General features: G+C 35.2%; 1 long non-coding RNA gene across 1 annotated transcript; it reads right to left on the reverse strand.

Annotated features, from left to right (window-relative positions):
* Window positions 1-7326: 7326 nt before the first annotated feature.
* On the reverse strand, window positions 7327-7671 carry LOC137097088 (uncharacterized). Its single transcript, XR_010909967.1, has 2 exons — window positions 7590-7671; window positions 7327-7508 (listed from the first exon to the last, which is right to left on the reverse strand). It is a non-coding gene; the product is annotated as an uncharacterized lncRNA (long non-coding RNA).
* Window positions 7672-7900: the final 229 nt, after the last annotated feature.

The following is a 7900-nucleotide window of genomic DNA, read 5'->3' on the forward strand; positions in this document are numbered from 1 at the left end:
ACCAAGGACAAGATGGATGGATGTTATCCTTGAAGTGACTGGCTTGACCTTAAAGGAGCTGGGGGTGACCATGGCTAACAGAAAACTCTGGCGTTAGCTGGTCCATGAGGTCATGAAGAGTTGGAAGTAACTGAACGAATAAACAACACACACACACACACAAATAGATAGATACACACACATATACATACATACATAAACACATACAGACACACACACACTCAATTCTTCAATTATTGTCTTCTGTAATTTGGAATATAAAAATCCTTTAAGATATGAAAATTTGCACAGAATGTTCACGTTAGATGAAATCTCAGTTTTTATTTTTTTTAATTTACTTTATTTAAATCATTTACCTTTAGTTTAAAAATCATTTATTAAACTAAAAAGGTAAAAAAATTGTAACCCTCAGCATTTTGCCAACTCAAGGTTTATGAATTGTAGTATGGATGATTGACTGTTATACTCCATTACAGTGTGACATCAAGTCCAGTCTACCACAATGGAGAGGGGGTGGGACCAGTATATTCCATGTATTTGGAGATGGCACTATAACACATTTTGGCATTACTTGCAAACATTCCCAACATCAGTTTACTGCTTATTGACTTCTTTGTTATTCAGTTTAATGTTTGGATATTTTCTGTGCAGAAAAAGCTGCTTCCTGTGTAGAAAGTTCTGGTTTTTGCAAATTAACCACATGTAGATTTTTCACAGATTAAATTAAAAATTGCATGAGCTTTGAAGATTTTCCCACAAAAAGAAGACACTTGCTAAAGTTGCCCAAAATCCCTAATAAGGAAGAATCCTAGAGAACCTTGAGCTATTCACACCACCTACATTTGCATCCAGACTGCTAAATGCCTGGTGATTAAAGCTGTAAATAAGCTCCATAGATGCCAAATGAATCAGTCCTTTCAATTCACTTCTTCCCAAATCAAGCCACACCCTTATACCTTAACATGATTTGATGGAGATGACTTTGTTTCTCAGTTATGGTGGAAGCATTCACTTGAAAGGGAAAAGTGAAAAGCCACACCAAAACTCTTGAATTCTTTATCCCAAGAGGGAGTTCGATGCATTTGACCAGCTGGTAAAGGCCTTCCTGTTAAATGATAAAAGGAAGGAAGAACAGAAAATTTCACAAAGGCTCTCTGTTAGGCAGCCAGAGTATGCCTCTCATTCAAATTCATAATTTTTCTCTGATTCAGAGGTTTGCTTGAGGGCACATAAAGAACTTTCATGAGCCACAATGTACCTATGGGAATCCCCTTTCTTATCCCATCTGAAATTGTTCTTTGACACACACAAAAATGCAGTAGAAAAATAAGACTTCAATTATCTTTTTAAAAATCTTTCTATGAGCTGTATAATGCTTAGGGCAGGGCTAATTATCCTGAAACAGTCAAGTCTTTTTTTGCAGAAAGCCCAAAATACAATCAGTTTGACCAAAAGGCACACAAAGAAACACAGTATCATCAACCCTCTGGAGTATTGGAGAAGCCATGAATGGGTGATTATGGTCATGTAGACCTTGGATCATGGCCACTATTATTTTTATTTGATTTCATTTGGAATAATCAGTGGAGCCCCCCCCCCCCCCCCAGAAATGATGCTACATTGAAGACTGGCTATATCATCCCCATTCTCAGTGCTCTCCAGTTGATACTCAGTCAAGATATACAGAAAATAGTAATATAATTCCCCCCCCCATGTCAAAAAAGAGTTGTTTACACACAATTCAAAACTTATAATTATAATGTGCTGATAGCTTCCAAAATTTTACCCCACAAGGAGGAATTCCATCTTTTTATAACCTGTTCATTCCATCAAAAAAAATTGATGACAATAGCTGTTGCATTAAAATAGGAAAAGGAATTCAGTGCTTAATTGCAATAGGAGTGACAGGTAATAGAACTACCTAATCAAAACTGTTTACATTTCTCTCTGTTGCAGACCCAATTAAATATTCAAGATATATGATGGAATAAGTAATGCAGGATAATCTGAGCAATTTAATTTCATCTTTAGCTGAAATAGGCAAAGTGAAGGGGAAATATTTGAGATACACTACATAGACATTTAAGGCAAATTAGCTCATCACATTGACAGTCAAAACTACATTATTTAAAGATTCATATATCAAATGATAAAAAACTGTGTAAAGGCCATATGTTTTCATTCTCCTAGGCCTAGTTTGCATGAGATATTGTGGGGTTTTTTTTGGACATGTGTATGGTCATGGCATGTGACATTTCACAATATTGGTTGTGACATTCCACTGGCTGTGACATTCCAATATTGACATGTGACATTCCACTGGCTGCCGATTCAGTTCCGAGCACAATTCAAGGTGCTGGTTTTGACCTACAAAACCCTGTACGGTTCCGGTCCAGTGTATCTGTCCGAACGTATCTCCCTCTACGTCCCACCTCGGAGTCTGAGGTCATCTGGGGAGGCCCTGCTATCGACCCCACCACTGTCACAAGTGAGGCTGGTGGGGACGAGGAGCAGGGCTTTCTCAGTGGTGGCCCCTCACCTGTGGAACTCACTCCCGGGGGAAATCAGGGCATCATCATCCCTCCTCGCCTTTAGGAGAAGGGTGAAGACTTGGTTATGGGACCAGGCCTTTGGGCACTCCGGCAACTAAATCAGACAACCAGGCGAGTAAGACCAGCAGGATTGATGAAGTGGAACGTAAAACTAGATCTATGAGTAGCGAACGCTGACCATGTAAGAGGAGAAATTGGGTTTGTATTTGGTTTTATTGATTTTATTGATTTTATGGTTATAATGTATATTTGTTGTTAACTGTGTATTGATGTAATTCTGTGTTTGATTGTCTTTATGATGCAGGCATCAAATTGTGCCTTTGCTTTTGTAAGCCGCCCTGAGTCCCCTTCGGGGTGAGAAGGGCGGGGTAAAAGAACCCCAAATAAAATAAATAAATAAATAAATATTGGCATGTAAAACTATTACAGTGTACCTCTCATTTTTGCTAGGAAATCTAGAATTGCCATCCATTTGTATATGGTGGAAAGTCTTGGGATGAGTGTGGAGATGCCAAAAGTGGAGAAGAAGCATTTTTAGAATTTTCATTGAAGCAAATAAAGTTGTGGTAAAATTACTAGTGTTTTTCAAGTGTATTACACATTCTGTCTATCAAAATTCACAGAGAATGAGGCTCATGTTTAATTATTTAGATGTACTTTTTAAACAGAGAGAGAACCAAATGAAGGTCATTGATTGAACATTTATTTGACTGAAAAAATCCAACCAAGGATTGCTGAATGTTACAATGATTCATATGAAAAACATTTTAATATATTGTTTATGAGAATCATACTAATTTATAAAGTCCTGCCATATTTTTGGTTGTGATAAAGAAATGCTGTTGAAAAAGTTGTGTTAGAATGATTTTTTGATGACTCACACTGATTTCAATGGGATAAAGGAATTAAGTTGCAATGTGGATTTTTTTTACATGGATTAAAAGCTATTTCCACATCTATACATTGAAAGGTATACATTAATTTTTTATGCCACCCCCAATTTAGTGATGGTTCTAGTGCATTTTTGGGAGGAGGCTGTCAACTGAGCCATTTGGTGGCCTTTAGAAGTAAAAAATGTGAACCAGGCATAAAGCTATACTGGTAGCTTTATGCAAAAATATATGAAGAATAAAAGTGTCATAATATATGCATTATGATTTTGTATTATAAATGGAATTGAGAAAAATGCTTAATACACTGTATTAACACTGCTCCATAATATCATGTATTAACACAATAATATAAATACACTAATAAAATCATAAACAAAGATAAGCATGTTGTTTGCACACATATGTAATTCTTAATAAATAAAACAGAGCAGAAAGAGGTATTTTGTATTATATTGTGATAAGAGGATTTATTCACTGACAAATAACAATATACCAATTAGCTTTTTATCCATCATCTTACAAGAATAATTTCTGCAGCTCCCGCCTGATGAGCTTGTTGTTGAATGTTACTCATAATCAACTTCTTCTTCCATTGGATCACTATGGATTAATTACTTTTTATCTTGTTATGACATGCAAACTCCATATGGTTGTAGTACCTGGAGTTAATAAGGCCAAGAGATAGAAAAATTAATCAAAATGTTTGAAAACATAATATTCAGTGTTTAGAAACCTGATGAAAATATGTAATGATAAGAATCTTTGCAATTCAGGTCTTATTATGCACAAATTTTGCACGTCAGTGGTTTGTTCAATGCTCAGAAAACAGTCTTTACTGCACAGAAACAGCATTGTTCATGTAAAAAAGAATACATCAATATTATTTGCTACATGGAAAACGCTGAAATTGAATATTTATTCTGTGTAAAATGTGTGCATGGTTGAGCTGTGTATAAAACACAGCTCAACGGAAGGAATTTGACTTTGACATTGAAATTTCTTCACACTATGATTCAAAATAATGTGTTTTTTCTCTTATGTACTATGCTATATTCAAATAAAAAAAATAAGGGCCTAATTTGTCATTTTGGACCAACAAAGCATTATTCTGTCTTTGCCTTTTTTCTGCAGCAAAAGTATTTTTATCATTGTTTGCTAAATTTAATTTTTCACTTCAAAATTTGGGTTTACTTCTTTTTTGGTCCAGAATGACAAAAATACAATTGTCTAAAATGTAAAAGAATAACAATGTAACTTCTCTTTTTCGTGACTTTTTCTCCAAAGCAGTGAATGGCCAAGTAGGAGACTAATTCTATCACATCTGTCTTCTTCTCACTTGGTAAATGAATCAAAAGAAAGTGAAGTAAAATGGTCTGTCCAAAAGAATACAGTGGATTACGGCATGAAACGTCATTGAAAAAGCAAGAAGAAATGACAAGGTCACATCACCACTTTCTGTCTCCTGCAAATGGTGACCAAAGGAATTTGTGTAATACTGGGTCTGAACTAAGAACATGGGAAGAATATTTCAAAATATTTGAAAAATTGTTTAAAATATGTTTGTCAAGTGTTGAGAAACCCTGTCAAGAAGAACTCTGGCTTAACAAGAAAGAGTTTGAGACTTATTCGGTAGTTGAATGTTCTGCACATATAACATCATTTTATGTGTATATTTCTCTATGCAGAACATGCTGTTTTTGCACATAAAAGAACCACATGCAAGTTTTGAACAGAATGGGTTTTTAATCACAAAAAGGCTTAAGCACTGTAAAGTTTTCAAAGTTTATTAACTCCAGGTACTACAAGCTAATTTGTAAAGTTACTTATTGTTTTAATCAAAAAGAAAAAATAGCAAAAAATTATATCTGAGGTTTAAATTCTGGCTGAAATGGAGCTAGAAAATTAGTTTTATTCAAGAGTGTCTGGAGGTGACAGAGATAATATATATGTTTCCTTTTAAAAAACAAAGTGTAAAGTCCATTTAAAAAATCATACCAATAACAAGCTCAGAGGAAGGATTTTAGTCAAGCCTATGGTAAGGCAGGACAAAACTGAATTCTTTCCCTCAATTGAGTTATATCATCCCTCCTTTTGGATTCCTATTAGCATTCTTTAAATGCAAAGATGACACATCTCATGTAGGAGAGGAGCTTCAGCAGGAAAGGATGCCTCGTGAAAAACTATAAAAAGGGAATATTATTAACATGGTGTGATTGCACTGCAACCCTCGGGGGTTGAGAAGGGTGGGGTAGAAGTACACGAAATAAATAAAGAAAGAAATGTAAGTGTAAAGAATATGGCTCCTTCAATTGGTCTTCTAGAGGATGGCATATACTGTTTAAACCCATATCTACCCATGCAATTGTTTGTCTTTCTGTATTAAGAAAAATAATATCTTAAGTTTCATCAAACACTTCTAGTTTAGGTACTTAATATTTCAGTTATGAATTATTCCTATTGTACCTTGAAAATCTGACAGTTATGCTATTTCTAGTGATGAATGGAAATGATAGTAGAATAATGAGGATAAAGTAAAACCATCTGCCAAAACCTTTCAAAAATGAGCATGTGTTTTCAAGATCTAACCAGTTAGAATAGTTCTAGGGTGGAGGCAGTGAAAGAATAGGGGAACAAGGCATAGAATAAGGGAGAAAGTGGAAATATATCTCTTTTCAAAACCTTGTTTTCTTGGTGATTCAAAGAAAAAGCAGTACTTGTGATTGTCCTAAGAATTAATGGGCTGTAAGGTTTAAGCCCAGCTCAAATGGCCAAAAGAATAACTGAAAATCACTCAAATAGCTCCAATAACTATGTGCTCTCTTTTTCTGTTATTTAGAATGTAACCTGAGGGCAGGAAATTGTCAAATCAACAATTTGTAAGCCATTCTGAGAGTCTTTATGACTGAGGAGTAGGGTATAATACTCAAATAACTACTGTAATTAAATCTAGCTCCAGCAGACAAGAGTCCTTCATCCCACCCTGGTCATTCCACAGATATATAAGCCCTTTTTCCTAGTTCCAACAGACCTCACTACCTCTGAGGATGCTTGCCATAGATGCAGGTGAAACATCAGAAGAGAATGCCTCTAGACCATGGCCATATAGCCCGAAAAAACCTACAACAACCCAATTAACTCTTTGTACTACATAATAAACAAATAGGGTAACATCCACTCATACTGGCTATACATTCAACCTAAAAGATCTGGCAGTGAGAGAATATTAACTGCATCACTATAACTGGCTACTGTTGCTAACTAACTTTGTGTGTAAAAGGATGGGCAGAGCTCCAGCCCACTGGCCTCAATCATTTCCATTTCCCTTCCCTGTTGGTCCCAGCTAATACAGCAGTGGTTCTCAAGCTTTGATCACCCTGCTATCTTTTCATTTTTTAAAAAAGCCCTCTATTTCACTAGAAATCAACACTAAAAATCCACCTAAAAGCTAACAAATGATCTTGCAGTATATTAATTCGAAACAGTTTACATCTAGCCTTCCAATTAACTATTTGGATATTATACAGAACATCTTTCCATACGTTCTGATTTTGTCAAGGAGGTAAGAGTTTTTGCAAATGGGCGTTATCATTATCAGTTTAAAACTGCATTATATGGCAGGGTAGATGCCAGTTATACAGCAAATTGCAAAAGGTGAGAGGAGAATTTACCTAAATATTAGGAAGAACTTCCTATGGTAAGAGCTGACTGTCTGTGGAATATGCTGCAAAGTCTGGTGGAATCTCCTTCTCTGAAGATTTTTCTCCAGAGGATTGGATAACCATCTGTCGGGGGTGCTTTGATTGTGTGTTCTTGTATGGCTTCTTCTCTCTCTTCTCTGCTTCCATGTGCATTACAGAGAATTAATAAGTCCAACAGATAGGTAAATTGTGAAACTTAGACTGTTCAATTCACAGTAATCACAAAATTAAGCAATATGCAATAAGTTCTGTACAAAGCAATATGAAATAAGTTCTGTATAGTCTTTTAGTGATGTCGTTGTATGTTCATAAATCAGCCTCCCACGACCGGTTTCGGCCTTAGCTTCAGGCCTTCTTCGGGTGGTCTGTAATTTTACATACATAAATACATTTTACAATTGTATGGGTTGAACATAATGTAATAGAATGCATTTAGAAATACTTACAAAGTTCAGTCTTTTACATATGTTCTCATAAGAGATACTTAAGTTTTTTGTAATGGGATCTAGGTGAAAGGAACAAATTGTGGCTATTAACATTTAAAAATTACATATATCAAAGTAAATATTTTCCTAATATATTTCACCAATTTACACACATAAATACATTTTACAATTGTATAGGTTGGACATAATGTAATAGAATGCATTTAGAAATACTCACAAAGTTCAGTCTTTTACATATGTTCTCATAAGAGATACTTAAGTTTTTTGCAATGGGATCTAGGTAAAAGGAACAAATTGTGGCTATTAACATT

The sequence above is a fragment of the Anolis sagrei genome, chromosome 5 (assembly GCF_037176765.1).
Source record: "Anolis sagrei isolate rAnoSag1 chromosome 5, rAnoSag1.mat, whole genome shotgun sequence".
Classification (NCBI taxonomy): Eukaryota; Metazoa; Chordata; class Lepidosauria; order Squamata; family Dactyloidae; genus Anolis; species Anolis sagrei.